The sequence below is a fragment of the Mus pahari genome, chromosome 6, assembly GCF_900095145.1.
Source record: "Mus pahari chromosome 6, PAHARI_EIJ_v1.1, whole genome shotgun sequence".
In the NCBI taxonomy this organism is placed as follows: Eukaryota; Metazoa; Chordata; class Mammalia; order Rodentia; family Muridae; genus Mus; species Mus pahari.
The window spans coordinates 101,215,462-101,231,256 of record NC_034595.1 but is presented as its reverse complement, the minus strand read 5'-3'; the positions used below and the strand labels follow the sequence as shown (position 1 = coordinate 101,231,256).

The 15,795-nt window shown below is 44.4% G+C and overlaps 1 protein-coding gene across 8 annotated transcripts in view; it reads right to left on the bottom strand.

The window, feature by feature from the left end:
• Positions 1-5,010, bottom strand: part of Rere (arginine-glutamic acid dipeptide repeats) — a 330,953-nt gene extending 325,943 nt beyond the window's left edge. For all 8 annotated transcript variants that reach the window (XM_029540314.1, XM_029540318.1, XM_029540316.1 and 5 more), the window contains exon 1: positions 4,541-5,010. The gene's annotated coding sequence lies outside the window, so the exon portion shown is untranslated. The remainder of the gene's footprint in view (positions 1-4,540) is intronic.
• Positions 5,011-15,795: the final 10,785 nt, after the last annotated feature.

Genomic DNA, 15,795 nt, shown 5'->3' with positions numbered 1-15,795 from the left:
GATTAAAAGCAAGTGCCACCACACCTGAATAAAATAATTTTTTTAAAAAATGTCTTAAGCTTTATGTTATATTGACTGTGCTTGGGCACTTCACCTCCTGTGTGTCTGAGTGCAGTGTCTAAGAGGGTGTGAAGAGGATGTCAGATTCCCTAGAGCTGGAGTAGCGATGTTAGGAAGCCACCCTGTGGAAAATGGAAATTGAATCTGGGTCCTCTGGAAAAGCACCCAGTACTCTTAGCCACTGAGCCATCTCTTCAGCCCAAAAAAAAAAAAATTTTAAGGAATTTATGTTAGCAGTTTTATCTGACCTAGTTACCTAATATAAGGACATAAATTATATCTTAATTACTTGGTACACCAACAAATTATTTATATAAGTCACAATTCCAGGTCAACATGGAAACACACACCTATAATCTCAGCACTGAGGAGACCGAAGCAGACTTGCCAAGAGTTTGAGATCATCGTGGGCTAAATAGCCAAACCCTGCCTCCAAAAAAAGTATGTATGTATTAATTAATTAATTTTTTAAAATCCAACCAAAACTCCAAGCTGGTAAATATTTGGGTATGCTTGAGTTATTTGTAGTCAGATGTTCACTGAAATGGCACAAGCAATCTTAGTAATACTGTAAGGAATATTTAAATACACATTTCTCACTTAAAAAAACACTAGAATCGTGTTAGACAAGCTAAGCACAAACTAACATGCTTGCCAAAAATCACACTTAAGTAGAATATGCAAAGCTTCAGCTGTGGAATAACTATCAGGGTGCCAATAATTAATAATTACACATAACTCAAGAAAAGCTTCTGGAGGTTAAAAATCCTATGATCAACTAGTCTAGAGTACAGCATGATCAGAAACTTATTCAGAACACCAGTGTAGTGTTCTCTCTCCCTCTGTGTGTATTTGGAGGAGGGGTATGCAGGGAGAAGAGGAAGGGGAGATGAAGTTCACAGCTAGGTTACACTAACGATTCACTTTAAAAAAATGAATTTCCTGCTATCTTAACCTTTAAATCAATTGTAAAAGTAACTGCCAAAAGCAGTTAGCAGGAAAGCACACAGTTCCCAAAGGAACTCAGTATATACAACTTATTTTACTGCTTAAATGTTTTACTGATTACTGAGATTTGAACAAGATGTGAAAAATTCAAAACCAATTTTAAAGCAGTAGGTGCTCAGGATATCCATAATAATGGTCACCGCACACAAGTCTTGGGGTGCAGCTCATGTTCAGGAGCCTGTTCTTCCAGCCCCTGACCTTGCTCTTCAGCATCAGCTCGATATTATGTGTATTACTGCAGGACCTGGCTATGGATACTGTCTTGTTTTTCAAAAACTTGGTTTACTACCCACTAAGTGAAAAAGTACAGGAATATTTTATTTCTTGATTTAGTTAACCTTTTTGGCTCGAATTGGCTTCTGGATACTCTAGTCTATTTTCAACAAAACACTGACAGAGCCTGCACTGAACTGAAGGTACATCAGTATATTCCCACTAAATAAATACATCTGAACTGTTTGCGCTGCACTGTAAAGGTACTCAACCTTAGGGACTATGAGACAAGCTTTCAGACCTAAAATGAATTAGCAATGGCTTTCTTAAGAATGACCATTTAGAATAGACGTTTACCCTCTCTAACTGGTCACTGCACCCATGACAATAAACTCCTGTGAGGCATTTATCAACAGATTATTTATGAAATTGCACGTAAATTCAGAAGACTCTGAGGAGGAATCCACAAGCTCCTGTGTTAATCTGTATACACAGTCAAATTTTTGCTAGCCTCCAGTTTATAAAAAAAAAAAAAAAAAAAAAAAATGAAGCCATAAGCCACTCTATCAGGCTTCTGTTTACTAATGTTGATATGATTTTTGAAAACAGTATTGGAATACAGCTCCACTACCTAACAAAACTACTGATTTTAGTGAGATTTTTCAACCCAACTTCTCCTCAGCCTCTTTGGCAGAATGGGTGTTTAAATCCCAGAGGAAATCTCTAATGCTAGGATTTTACTTTCTGTAAGTTTATTTTTTTAATAATACTAAAAAAAAATTCTTAAAGAGTTGCTGGCGTATATAGTTTCCTACACCTGGAATGCAAATAAGCCCCTTTTTTGTTTTCTAGTTTAAGACAAACTACATTTCTCACAGAAAGAAAGAGCATCAATTTAAAGGAGTCCTTAGAAGTCACAATGTGAAAATACCCCTGATAACAGAACAAATTAATGTCAAGACACAGCCAATAACATAATAAGGCTGCGATGCAAGTGTGCCTGTCAAAGGGCATCTGTATTAGCAGCCTGGGGAAGTGGCATTTGCAGAAAGGCACAGCGGCTGTGTTTAAAAGAAAATCATTAAGCCTCAGCCGTTAATCCCCTCCCCCATCCTCTTCACTGGATCGTCAAAGCAATTAACCAGTAGAAGGTGCTATTCTGCAAGTCACATGTATTCACTCTAACCTCCATCCTTGGCCTAGAGCAGGATTTAGCCAGGTGGACTCTCAGTCCCGTCCAACATTCCAAAGGGCCTCTACCCTAGTCCCCAACCAGAAAACCAGATCTTTTCTTAAAACACTATTGAGGAAAAAAGCTATATTGATAAGTCAAGGATCAAGGACCATCAATCAAATCAATATTTCTCTCTCCCTCTCCCTTTCTTACACACACATACACACACATATACACACACACATACACACACACAAAATACTGCAACATATTAACCTCAAATAGTCTTTATCATTTTAACTGAGACAACCTATTTCTACTTAGAAAGGCCCCAGTCACACTCAGCAAAATAAAAATCAAGTGAACAAATCTGTCCCTAATAGAGTCAGGGGTCTCAAGGAATGGAAAGCAGAGAGTGTGAGACCACCATGACAGAGTTGATCTTTACACAGATGGAAAAGAGCAAGCAGCAGAAAGCAGGGCTGCAAAGGCAGGGAGGGAAACAGGAGTCTTCTGAACGCGTTCCACAGTGTCCTTTAGTGTCCCATGTACTCATCTGCCTTGCAAGGTTGAAAATAAAAAGGCAGATGTGAAATGGGTGAAAGAAAACTGAACAAGAAAAGCACCTTCCCATCCCCCATCTTCTCCCATCCCTCCCCAAAAGAGCTGTGTTTGTCTGTGCAAACCTAGCCCCAAATATGGGAGAGAGAGAATGGATGTCTGTATGGAAGAACAATGAGCCCTCTGCCTGGTTGTGTGTGTGTGTGTGTGTGTGTGTGTGTGTGTGGTGTGTGTCTGTGTCTCTGTGTGTGTCTGCTTCTGCCTCTGCCTCTTCCCTTCGACCTCAACAACAGAGGGAACTGGAAGGCAAGCTCACCCAGACTAGGCCATCAAAATCAAAACCGTTTTGTCATTTAGAGTGGAATTAACTCAGCAAGCAAATCCATGGAAGGAAATATCTAGCCAAAGATGATTTTATTATTGTATAGATAATCCTCTCCCTCCCCTCCCCCATCAGACTGAGACTAAAGAAACCAGTGTACACCAGACAAAAAGGTCTCTCTTTAAATGGAAAGCAATTATAAAAGCTATTTGAAATCTAAACCGAGGATGTATTATTCATTTGAGCTGCACTAAATGTCTGTTTTGTAATCCACCAAGTTCACACTCACTGTTCACTCATCTGTTTTGTTTTGTTTTGTCTTAAGAATTGCTTTGCAGAAGGCTATTTCAAGATTCATACAAAACTACTTTTTCAGAGCCACCTTAAAATAGCAGCACATACTGAAACATTTAAAGCCCCCAGTTTCTCAAGGGCACATTCTGCTGAAATCAATGTTTGAAGTCTGTAATCAAAAAAAAAAAAAAAAAAAGTAAGCAAACCTTGGAAAAGAGACAGAGGACACTGACTATTAACAATGAATCATCTTATTTTCATTTCAACTTCTCAAGCAAACAGTTTCAAAGGAAACCTGCAATACTCCCTCAACACAACACACACCCCATTCGATGTAAAACTACCTTCTTCCCGTAACCCTGAAAAAATATAAAGAAAGAAAGCACCCTCCTTCAGACAGCAGAACTTAAATCCTGACAGAATTCTACGCCGCTCCAAGTGGTATTTGGTTCCCTAATTTTGGAATCACAGAGCCTGAGAAGAGAGACACAAAGGAGGAATCTTCCTCCTAATGTGAAATGAGACTTTAATGAGTCAGTTCCCAGACCCCCACATTCACAAATATCCACGAAATGCACAGCTTCGGGTCCTTCCCTCTCACAGTTGAGCTGCTCAGCTAGCTAGTGGCAGGTAACAGTCTAACCTCAGCCTAGTTCCAGAGCGTGCCTAAGAAGCCAAGAGAGTGCAGGGGTCAAGAGGCACGTAGTACAGTCAGTCACCTGGCTCGCACAGGACCAAAGGCAGCGTCCGGCCCACGGGTCCCCGAGGGCTCGCCTCCACTCTCACCCTTTGCAGTCCGCCTCGGCTTTCCCGGCCGAGCCCCACCGCCCACCCAGAGCACTCGGACCCCGGCATGAGGGGCCGAGGAGGGCAGCCCGCGGCGAGGCGCCGACAACTTGGACACTTACCTTCCCCTCGAGCGCTACACCATCAATGAGAGGGGTGGCGGCCGGGCTCCGGGGAAAAGTGCGGGGACCGGGAGGGAGGCCGCGGGGGCCGGCGGCGGACCGAGGGCGGTGGGCGCGGGGCCGAAGGAGCCGGCCCACGGGGATGCGACACCGGGGGGCTGCGGGGCTTCCCTGCCGGGACTTCGACCTCCTCGGGTGGGCCAAAGCTTCAACAGTGGGAGCCCAGGACCATGTCTGGCTTGGGGGATTTTTTTTTTCCAGAGGACGAGTGGCTCCCACTGGAGGATGATAGGGTTTTGTTTTCCTACCCCTCAACTAGGAGAGAAAATGAGGCGGAAACGAGGTGGGGAGCGCGTGAGGGGACGAGGCGCGGGGAAGGAGGCGGGGACCGAGGCCCGGCGGGGCGAGAGGCTGCGGAGCGCGGGGGGCGGCTCGCGAGCGTCTGTGGGAGCAGCGGCACCTCCGCGATGGTGGCGGAGCCGCGGGGCTGCTGCGCCGACCCGCCGCCCACTCCGCGCTCGGGCCCGGCCCACCTCGCAGTATTGAGAGTCACCATTGGTCTGTCTGGGCGTGACGTCAGTGGAGGACGGGCCAATAGGAGGCGGAAGGCGGGAATAGGGGCGGGATGTTTGCTCCAGCTCGCTCTTCCATTTTCTTTTTTTTTTTCTTTTTTTTTTTTTCCTCCTTTTCTTCTTCTTTTTTTTTTTTTTTTTTTTTCCTCCCTTTTTAATAAAATGAGCAAAAGGCAAGGCAAGGGGAGAGGCCAGGCTTTGGTGGCGGCGCGGCCGAGCCCTTGGTGCACGCTCCGGGCGGCGGCCGGAACCAGGGAGATGGGCTCCCCGCCCCAGGCGCGGCTTTGTGCCTGGTCTGCCCTGCCCGGCCGCAGGCAGAGCTCCCAGCGGCCAGCCCTGAACTGACCCTCCCGGGAATGTTCTACCTCAAACGGGTCGGTCTTAGGGGTGGGCTTGGCGACTATCCCCTTGCTCTTATTTATTACCAGAGTCATAATTGCTTATTTCATTTAAGAGACAGATTCCTATCCCTTGAGGTTCAAGGGGAGCTACAGAGTGGATTCGAAGTTATTTGCTCAGATGAGCAGTTCATAATGTTTTAAAAATAATGCTTGACCGAAACTTAATTGAAAAAAAAAAAAAAAGAAATGCGAATTGGTAAATTGTGCTGTTTATTTGATGAGAATAATAAAAGGCCTCATTAAGTAATAAAGAACAGGGCTCATACTGCTCTTTGCAGAAGACCCCACTTTGGTTACCAGAACACACATCAGGCTGCTAAAACTGCTGTAACTACAGCTCTGAGAAATCCAACACTCCTCCAGCCTCCATGTGCACAAACCCACACACATACACATACATATGACTTTAAAAATAAGTAGTAATAAAGAACAGACCATAACGACGGAGAGTTTTTTAAAGAGCAGTATCTGTGCCTTGTTGGGGGAGGGGAGGCATAGACTAGTTTCACCAAGGCCTGGTGGCTCTTACCTGTATCTTAACACTAGAGAGCCAGAGGCAAGAGGATCTTAATTAAAGGTTAAGGCCACCTGGTCTACAGTGTGAGTTTCAGGCCAGCCAGAGCTACATTTGGAAACTCTCTCAAAAATGCCAACAAAAAAGGAAAGGAAAAGGCCAAGTATCACCTTTAAAAAATTTACTATATTCCCACTATGCTCAAAGACATAATCATCACATACTATAAGCCTGAGCCAGGGCAAGCCAAATGCTCCCATTCTACTTAATATAATTTATAGGATCGTGGGGTTTGGAATTTTAATTATAATTACCAGTTTTTGAAATGCATATCATGTTTATTGAGTTCTTTCACAGACTCTGGCATGAATCCAGGGCGAATCATCAGCCTATTGTTAGTTTGTTAATATTCTGTAAATGCTTATTGGTGTCCTTAAAGCATACACTCTTCTCAGAGGAGTTAAGGTCTGTATATAATAGAATAATTAAGGGATAGAGCATAGCTTAAAATAATTCACCCATCTATTTCAAATAAAGGGATAATTTTCTCTTTGGAGTGTCTATTCAGATTATAATTCCCACATCCAAAAGTTCCTTTTAAAAATAATTTCAACTAACAGATGTCATTGAACTATATGGCCCAAGAGATCTGAAAGGAAATGAGGTCTTTTTTTAAATTTAACATTTTTTTCTTCATAAGGGGTATATGCATGCTACAGTGATCCAAGGAAGGATTTGGGGGTCTTGGGTCTCTCTGGTCCACTCTCCACAGACTCCGTGTTTGCAGTTCAGGTGGTTAAGCTTGGCAGTAAGCGCCTTTTTACCTGCTGGGTCTCGAAGGCCCACAACTAAGCCTCACTAGTGCTTTCAACAAGAAAAACCTCTTCACTTTCAAATAAAATGAGAACTTGGGAATAGAGAGCTGGCTCAATGTCTAATAACATTTGCTGCTCTCTCAGAGGTCTGAGTGCAGTTCCCAGCATCCATGCAGGGCAGCTCACAAGTGCAGGCAACTTTAGCTCCTAGGGCTCTGATACACTCTTCTGGCCTCTGCATTACCTGCACACATATGTGCATACACAAATTAAGAAACACAAACATATACATAAATAAAATATGAATTAAATTAATGATGGCTAAAAAAGAGAAATGAGGAAAATAGCTAATGATTTTTTAAATATTATTTATTTATTATTTATATGTGTACACCATAGCTGTCTTTAGACACACAGCAGAAGAGCACACAAGATCCCATTACAGATGGCTGTGTGTGGGAAGCCACGTAACGCCACTACAAGATGGCGCTGGCTACCACTGGCCACCGCCCGAGTATTTCGGGTAAACAACCAATGTGCGCAGGTGCAAATGGGTTTCACGCCAAGTCACAGCCCTTTCCGGGACATGTAAATTAAGGACTGAAAGCAGAACCAATCAGACATGGCCACGCCAGTCCTAGGCCTATAAAAGCAGTGCTAGTTCTAGGGCTCGGGGTCTTTCACCACAGCAATCAAGCTCTCCCAATAAATGTGTGCAGAAGAATCCTGTTGTGCGGTGTCATTTCTGCTGGCAAGAGGGTCGCCGACAGCTGTGAGCCACCATGTGGTTGCTGGAAATTGAACTCAGGACCTCTGGAAGAGCAGTCAGTGCTCTTAACTGCCCAGCCATCTCTCCGACCAAATTTATTTATAGCTGACTAAATTTTCCAGGAATTTAGTCAGTGACTAAACTGCACTCAACCTGTTAGGTAGGGATGGAGCTAATTAATATCACATAAGAATAATAGAAAGATAAAGCTAATTAGATGGCTGGAGTATCTATCAAAATCTATGTATATAGGTATGCTCCTTTTTGTTAATCAGATCTCTTGTAGGCCAGGCTGGTGTCATGGAGGAAAGCCTTGAAATTCCTTTTTTAAATATGTATTTACTGGCCAGGCATAAAGTGCATATCTTTAACCACAGCACTAGGGAAGCAGGGACAGGTAGATCTCTGTGAATCAAGCTCCTCCCTGGTCTACACAGTGAGTTCCAGAACAGCCAGGGCTACACATAGAGAGACTCTGTCTCAATAAAAATCCAATAAGTAAATAAGTATTTACTTCTTGTATGTGCATGCATGTGTTTATATGTTAGGGCACATGCGTGCCATACCATGAATATGGAAATCAGAGGACAAACTCAGCTATTGCCTGGGTTCTAGGAATGTGGTAGATTGAATGAGAATGGACTCCAGAGACACATATATTTGAATCCTTGGTCCCCAGTTTGAATGTCTGGGAAGGGTTGGGAGGCGTGGCCTTCTTGGAGGAGGTGTGTCACTGGGGGTGGGCTTTGAGGTTTCAAAAGTCTCTCAGTTCCCAGTCTCCCTTGCTCTCTGCTTCCTCCCTGCGGATCAAGGTGTACCCTCTCAGCTGTTCCTATCCACTTGCCTTTGCTCCACCGTGCTGGACTCTAAACCTCTGAAGCCACAAGCCTAATAAACTCTTTCTTCTATAAGATGTGTTATCACAACAACAAAAAATTACCTAAGGCCTCGATCTGAACCCAGTCTGGCACAGCAGGTGAATTTTACTCCCCGAGCCACCCCACAGAGGACCTTGAAGCTCTGATCCTCCTGCTTCCACCTCCTAAGAGATGAGAATTGTGGCCTTTTTTATTAATGCAGATGTGCATGTAAGTAGATGTATCCAAATTCCACATAATTATAAAGCACAATATGCTACAGGGCCATAAAATTAGCAAACTAGGCCTATTTAACAGGTTCATGAGAGAACTGTAGTCCAGCTACAGAGTCAAATGGCATATGTAGACTTCCCCCCTAGGACCTCAGACTCTGATAATGAAATAACCTTTCTAATAACAACTATGAAGCCATGATTGAAATCTCACTGTGCCCCAAGTGCCGTGTGCAGCCTGTTCCGTTCTTTTGCCCACTCAGTCCTAACAACAGCCATGAAGTGTGTTATTACCTTCACTTTAAAGGTCAAGGAACTAGGACTTAAGGAAGTTAAATAATTTGCAGAAGGCTAAAGAGGTCAAACATCTAGTAGGGTTTTTTTTTATGTGAAATTAGAACATTTTTTCATTTTTTTTTTGTTAGCAAGCTTTAGGAAATGGGAATTATTGTTGTTATTGAATCTAAAAACATCAAAGACTTTTGTTAGTTCTATAACCTTAACACAGGTCAGCTCTGTTGTTATTATCGTTGTTGTTATTGGAATCACTTAGCCCAAGCTGGCTTTGAACTCCCCATGTAACTAAAAAGGACCATCGCACATCCCTAAGTAGTGATTTTTAAAGATTTTTTTTTTTGGTTTTATTTGTGTATGTACGGATGTTTGTCTGCATATATGTCTGTGGAGCACTTGCATGCCTGGTGCCTATGGAGGCTGGAAAACATTGTCAAATTTCCTGAGACTGGAGTTACAGATAGTGATGAACCACCGAGTGGGTGCCAGAAGTCAAACCTGGACCCTCTGGGAGAGCAGCTGTGCTCTTAACTACTGAGCCATCTCTCCAAGAGTCATTTCTTTACATTTATTTTTGTACATATAGAAATCAAATCAGATGTGTGATCCTACACACAAAGAGACACACAGACACACATACACAGACATAGATGACATGGAAATATAAGAGTATTTAGAAGAAAGAAAGGGACCAGCAGGAAGAACATGAGAAGGCAGGGGATATGATGAGGGCTGGGTAAATATAATCAAAGGACAGGAAGCCTGTGTATGAAAATGTCATGATGAGGAGTCAGAGAGATGGCTCAGTGGCTAAGATCACCCATTCTTGCAGAGGACCTGGGTCCAGTTCCCGGCACCCACATGACAGTTCACAATCATCTGTAACTCCAATTCCCGGGTATCTGATGCCCTCTTCTGAGTCTCAGGGACACTAGTATACCTGTGGTGCACATACATATGTGTAGGCAAAACACTCATGTACATAAAAATAAATATATCTGAAAGAGTTCTTAAGAGAGAGAAAGAAGGCACCGTAATGAGGGGCTAGAGAGGAGACTCGGGTTGTGAGGACATTTACTGCTTGTTCAGAGGACAGGGTTCAGTTCTTAGCACGTGCATGGCAGCTCCATACAGCCTACAACTCCAGTTTCAGGAGACCGAGTGCCCTCTTCTGACTTCCAAGAGCTCCTGCATGAATGGAGTACACAGACATAAACTCGGGCACACACACACATATGGGTAAAAGAAAAATATAATGAAACCCTCACTAACATTTATTTTAAGCCGAATGTGGTAGCACACACCTGTAATGCAAGAGGCTAAGATAGGAGGATCACAAACTTAAGACCTGCCTGGGCCAACATGTGGAAACCCTGTCTAAATTAGAAGGAAGGGAGGGAAGGAAGGAAGGAAGGAAGGAAGGGAGAATGATAGTCAGTATCGATCATTCACTTGACAGGATCTAGCATCACCTTTGAAAGAGATGCAGTGTTAGTGATGTCCTGGTGATCAACCCTGCCTCCCTAGTACCACCTAGGAGGAAACCTGGCTTTGCCTGCGACCGGATTATTGAAATCAGGTTCACTGTGGTGGGAAGACCCGCCCAAAGTGTGGACAGCATCAATCATCCCATGGTCTGGGATGCTGAACTGAATAAAACAGAGAAAGTGAACACCAGCACTCATCTCTCCCTGCCTCCTGACTGTGGATGCAGCTCAAGCCGCTGTCTCAAGCTCCTGCCACCATGAGATCCCAACATTACAACTATGCTCGAGGAGCTGTGGGTCACGATAAACCCTTTCTCCCCAGAGTTACTATGGTCAGGGACTCTTACCAAAGCAAAGAATAAGGTAACTGGTAGCATAAGGTAAATCCCAATTGGTAAAGAATGTCGGTCATAGTTAAGTGAGAAATCAAGTCACAGATGATTTCCATTGCTGTTTGTACAGTTTGGCTTTTGAGTGAGGTTTCAAGTAGTCCAAGGTAGCCTGAGGGTGTGCCAGCATGCCTGGTTCTAGTTGGGTTGTTTGTTTGTTTGTTTGTTTGTTTACTTGCTTGCCTGCTTGTTAATTTTATTTCTTTTCTTTTTTAAAAAAAAGATTTATTTATTTTATATATATGAGTACACTGTTGCTGTCTTCAGACACATCAGAAGAGGGCATCGGATCCCATTACAGATGGTTGTGAGCCACCATATGGTTGCTGGGAATTGAACTCAGGACCTCTGGAAGAGCAGTCAGTGCTCTTAAACAGCTGAGCCATCTCTCCAGCCCCTTTCTTTTCTTTTTTTTAATTAAAAAAAATTTTTTTTTTTTTTGTTTTTTTGAGACAGGGTTTCTCTGTGTAGCCCTGGCTGTCCTGGAACTCACTTTGTAGACCAAGCTGGCCTCGAACTCAGAAATCCGTCTGCCTCTGCCTCCTGAGTGCTGGGATTAAAGGCGTGCACCACCACGCCCGGCATAAAAAATTTTTTTTTTTTTTTTTTTTTTTTTTGAAACGATATTTCACTCTGTAGTCCTGGCTGGCCTGGCTCTTGCCATTCAGAACAGGACAGGCTCAGACACACAGCTAAATACCTGCCTCTACCTCCCAAGCATTGAGGCTAACAGCATATGTCCCCATGCCTGGCTTCTATTTGCATTTTTTAAAAGAGCAAGTTTCGAGTCCATCTGTAGGAAAGGCAGGAGTGCAACTCACTCCCGGCTGTGAAATGGCTCAGGGTTAAGGCGCTTGCTTTAAGCCTTACACCCAGAGCCCACATGGTGAGTGGAAAACCTGAGGTTGTCTATCCTCCGACCTCCACATGTGTAACACGCCTGCTACACACACACTACCCAGGGAAAATAAATCTGAAAGGACAAGTCTGTCCATGCTTCAGAATGTTTCCAACGAGCCCACTGGGCACGGAATGAGCACGTGGTGAGCGCAGACCGAGGACTGACTTCTGACTTCATTAGAGTCTGCTCTGTTCATTTTTTCCCCCTTCCTTTTCATCTCAAGCATGGATAATTTTTATAATTAAAAAAGAAAGAAAGAATGCAAGTTCTTTGAACATATGGCTGGTAACTAGCTTTCCTAATCTTCCAGAAGTACTCAAGCTTTGGAACATGTAAATTATTTTCCCCTAAAACGCCTTAAGCAGAACTAGAGCGACTCCCCGGCAAGTCTTGCAACAGACTGGAGCTTGTTTCTGGGCCTGTCCTACGGAATTGGTGAAAACCCAAGCCAACAATGTGCCCAATGTGCCTTCCTTACCTCCAGCTGCACTTTTCCAGGTTGAAACCAGAGCAAGCACTGCCCGCTTGCCTTCCACTATGTACCACAGTGGGGTTTTACCTAATGTCTTCCTCTCTAGTCCCTCTGATTCACAAGCCAGACAAGAGACTCCTGAAGGCCTGACCCTGCCCTGCACTGCACAGGAGAGATGGGTGCTCCTTGTACTTGCTTCAGTAAAGGTAAGATTGCTTTTCTAAAGGAAGATGTGGGCTAGTGACACGGTTCACTGGACAAAGGCACTTGCTACCAAGCCTGAGGAATAAGGTTCCACACCACCACCACCACCCACCCTGGGATCCAGAGGCTGAAAGGAGAGATCCTACATCCACAGGGACCCTTTGACCTCCATACACTAAACATGCCACAACATGGCATGTGAGCAAACACACACACACACACACACACACACACACACACACGTAAAACAAAATCATAAATGTAAGCTGGGCATGGTGGAGCATGCACATGATTCCAGCACTTGGAAGCAAGATTATTAGTTCAGCCACCATAGTGAGTGGAAGGTCGGCACGGGATTACATGGGAACCTATCTAGAAAAAACAAACCTAAAAATAAAATGTTTTTTAGAAGAGGCATGAGAAGCCCCTTCCCTTTGTTTGTATGTGTCTGATGGTGCCGAGCAGCTAAGGTTCCCAGTTCAGCCGTTCTCGCTGCTGAATTTTATTTTACGGTCTGTTTGCCAGCATGCTCAGCTGGGGTGGCCTGATGCTCGCCTCCTGAGTCACATTGACTCAAGTCACGAGGATGCCTTCTAGATGAGACCTAAGCCCACCTGACCACTTGTGGTTATTAAGAGTCTCGTAGGACTTGTGAAAGAACTGAGGGGCGGAGACAAGGAGGTTCATTGTCTTGGCCCTGATCCAAGTTTGATAATTAGGAACCCTCCTCCCTCTGTCTTCCTGCCGGTTCGGGGGGAGCCTTACGATTCCACACTTCCTGTTAGAAACAGCTGTCCACTGGTAACTGAGCGAGCCAGGGAGGGGGAGAATTCCACCCTCGGGGAAGCTGCATTTAAAGATAAATATTTTCCCCTTATCTGGTAGATCGCTTGGGTTGAAGGTGTTGTTTTCTGGGGATAACAGGGGCATGATAATTGGTGCTCATAACTGCACAAGCTATACTTTCTCTAAAAGCCAAACAAACAAGACAAAGGGGCCTTTAGGAGGGGTCTTCCCTCCTTAACAGGATTTTCTAAAATCATGTTTAAGGAACCCAGAAATTAACAGAATATCTGACAGGGCAGAACAACTCTCTGATGTGGGAAGAGCACCAAAACTCAGCTCTGCCAAACAAGCATGCTGTAATGTCCAGGTTGGTCAAATCTAGGCCAGTCTCCTCCATTCTGCTCAATACCAAGGATGCTGGTGTCACACCACTGGTGTGCATGAGGTGCTGGAGAGTGAACCAGAGCCCCATACCTGCTAGGCAAATGCTCCGACCCTGAGCTCGCAGCCAGACAGTCCCTTACATTTTTTTTTTAATTGTATTTATTTGATGTGCATAGGTGTTTGGCTTTTATGCGTGTCTCTGCCACTGTGTGCCTGGTGTCGGAGGAGGGCAAAAGAAGACATGGAATCCTATAGGGCTTCGTTTGTTTGAGACAAGGTCACACATGTAGCCCTGGCTGTCCTGGAATACTCTCTGTAGTGCCATCATGACTGGCACACACTTATTTGGGGGGATGGGCAGAAGTGTACCGGTTGACGAAGACAAAAAAGACAGTAAGAGATTGGTAGAAAGAACAAGGTGACCAGGCAAAGCAATGGGGATTCTAGGGGCTAAAATTATTTTGGGGGGGGGGTGTTTTGTTTGTTTGTTTGTTTTTGGTTTTTTTTTTGTTTTTGTTTTTTTGAGACAGGGTCTCTCTGTATAGCCCTGGCTGTCCTGGAACTCACTTTGTAGATCAGGCTGGCCTCGAACTCAGAAATCTGCCTGCCTCTGCCTCCCCCGTGTGTGCCACCACGCCCAGCTAAAATTATTATTCTTTATGGTAGTTTAAAGGTAGATACAGAAGGTAGAAAGATGGCTTAGCAGTTAAGAGCACCAGGATGCTGGCCTGGAAACATAGCTCCGTTGGTAGGGTGTTTACCCAGCACACACAAAGCGCTGGGTTCAGTCCCCAGCACTCCTGGACCAGGCATGGTAGTGCTCTAGTGCTCCACCGTGGAGATGGAGACAAGAGGATCAATAGTTCAAGGTCATCCTCAGCTACTTAGTAAACTCCTGACCAGCTTGGACTCCACAAGACTCTAACTCAAAATAAATAATTACGGCAAGCAAGAAGCCTCAGTAGCGGGGAAAGGCGCTTACTGCATAAACCTGGCAACTTGAATTCAATCCATAGAACCTACCTTATGCTGAGAGAGGAGACCTGAGCCCACAGGGAATCAATCTCCACATGCTCTGTGGTACCCAAGGTGCCTCGCCCTCCCCATCACCAATAATTCTTTTTACGACTTATTTATTTATTTATTTTTTGGACTGGGCATGATAGTGCTTGCTTTTAATCCCAGTATGTGGGAGGTAGAGGTAGGTGGATCTCTGTAGGCTCAAAGCCAGGCTAGTCTATAGTAAGGGCCTCTCTTAAAGCAGGGGAGGGGCTGCCTAGACATCTCTGCAAGTAAAAGATGCTTGTCCCCACTGGGCATGGTGGTACACGCCTTTAATCCCAGCACTTGGGAGGTAGAGACAGGTAGATTTCTGAGTTCGAGGCCAGCCTGGTCTACAAAGTGAGTTCCAGGAAAGCCAGGGCTATACAGAGAAACCCTGTCTCAAAAAAACAACAACAACAACAACAAAAAAAACTTGTCCCCAAGCTGAACAACCTGAGGTCGACTCCCTGAGCTTATAGGGTGCTGCCAGCTGTCCTCCGATTGCCACAGCCATGACTCACTAATAAATAAATAAACATAATAACAATTGTACTCATTGGTTTTTTGAGATACCTCAAATCTGCAGACCAGGCTGGCCCGGAATTTAGAGATCTACCTCCTCTGCTATCCAAGTGGTGTGCACCACCACACCCGGCTCTGTAATAATCACATTTTAATTTATTTTTATTTTTAAGCATAAATAGGCATCCTTGTCTGTGTGAAAGCATGTATGTGTGAGAGAGGGTCTTCTTGGTCCCTTAGAGTCCCCTGGAGCTGAAGCTACCAACAGTAGTGAGCCACCCAACATGGGTACTAGGAGTCAACTGCTGTGTCCTCTGCAGGAGCAGGACATACTCTCAACTGCTGAGCCATTCTCCAGCCCCTGTAAATGTTAAGTAAAACAGGGGGAACGCTGGGCAGTGGTGGCCCACGCCTTTAATCCCAGTACTTGTGAGGCAGAGGCAGGCTGATTTCTGAGTTTGAGGCCAGCCTGGTCTACAAAGTGAGTTCCAGGACAGCGAGAGGTACACAGAGAAACCCTGTCTCAAAAAAAAAAAAAAAAAAAAAATCATTTTTCAAGAGAAAAGAGGACTGCGGAGCTAGCAAGTGGGTAAATGTGCTGACTAGCAAGT